This window comes from Myotis davidii, unplaced genomic scaffold (assembly GCF_000327345.1).
Source record: "Myotis davidii unplaced genomic scaffold, ASM32734v1 scaffold496, whole genome shotgun sequence".
NCBI classification, from domain to species: Eukaryota; Metazoa; Chordata; class Mammalia; order Chiroptera; family Vespertilionidae; genus Myotis; species Myotis davidii.
The window spans coordinates 6,947,819-6,949,464 of record NW_006289398.1 but is presented as its reverse complement, the minus strand read 5'-3'; positions in this window follow the sequence as shown (position 1 = coordinate 6,949,464).

The window sequence follows — 1,646 nt, the reverse complement described above, 5'->3', positions numbered from 1 at the left end:
AAAAGAGGGATAGAGAGTTAGAAACATCGATGAGAGAGAAACATCAATCAGTGCCTCCTGCACATCTCCCACTGGGGATGTGCCCACAACCCAGGTACATGCCCTTGACCGGAATCGAACCTGGGACCTTTCAGTGCAGGCCGACCTATCCACTGAGCCAAACCGGTCTCGGCAAGTATAACTTTTTAAATTCATTTGTACTCCAGTGACCTATTCCCATATCCAGGCTTTTAATTTGGAAGACCTACAGTGCAGGCATTTTGAAAGCTTTATAAGTTTTGATTAGATTAAATGAAATTGGTTTGTTTCTTACAACAGTTGTGGAGGAATACGTTTTCTATGCTTTCTTCAGTGTGACTGTTAGGATTAAAGTTCTGCCCATGTTCCACACGACATTCAGCCTCAGTGACCTCACGGCCATGAAAAGCAGCGGGACCGAGGCAGGCGGGCGGTGCCTGGCGAGGGCTGCGTGGGGCCCACTCAGCAGCTGTGACGGCCCTGCCACCTGCTTCGGGTACATTCCCCTGGCTGCCGCCGCCGCGCGCTGGCCTGTGTGTGATGGGCTGGCAGTGTATTGTTAGCTGGTCGGTGTGTGGATGACATCAGCTAACATGCAACTGCTACCTCATTGCACGTACGCAGCATCGAGCATCACTAAACCTGGAAGGTGTGTGGGCCTCTTGCCACGACCCAGCAGATAAGCACAGTGGACTCGCTATTGCTGTTCAGTTACTCAGTGTAACAGGTAGATCCATATGGGAGAGAGCTACTCCGATTCCTCACCAATCCCAGGTCATGCTGTGGAGGCTCTAATACTTTAGGCCTCAACTTTGTCTTCATTTTCTGTAAAATCTCAGACTCATATTTGGAAGTGAGCAGAGATGTGGCTGGTGGAGGGGGAAGCGCTGAGCAGACAATATGATTGTCCTTTCTCCTTCCCTTGAGGCCTGGAGTGGGGCCAGGCTGTGCTGGGTCCCAGCCGTGCAGGGCGCGCACGTGGGCAGTGGCTGGTGTTCATAGGACTGGTGGTCCGGGCAATGGGTACCCCCTAAGTGAGATCTGAGAAATACATCACAGTCTCTACTGTGCTGGTTATAAGTTATTGGTAAAATAACCTTTATTCTTATTTAAATGTAAACAGTTCTAGAGCCATGGGTTAATAGATGCCTGTGATTTCATTCCTGTGCATTTGCTGCTCTAAAATCTCACCCTCTTTCTGTCCAATATCATTCCATTTGCTGGATCTTTGTGTTTAACTAGCCCGCCCACATGAGTATTGTTTTCTTAAAGGTGAAATTGCAGCATGTTATTTTTCATAGAAAGTCACTGAGCTGTTGATAAAAATAAAACCTCAATTCAGAAGGCTTGGCCTTTGTGTTTTAATTTTTGTAAACTAAAGAGCCGAACGTAAAATGCCAACATTTATGCTCCATAAAGAGAATGTGTGTTTACAGTTGCACTTCAGGTCCATATTGAGATGATGAGAAAGGAGGGAAAGTGGAATCAAATGAAGAGACATGAAGGAGAGCGTGAGTGAGGAGGAGAATGAGGACATGAGTTCACAAGGAAATGTCTCCCTGTGAGAGAGAGGGGGAGAGAGGGAGGCACAGCCTGGGACCCTGAAGGAAAAGGAGGAGGATGCCATC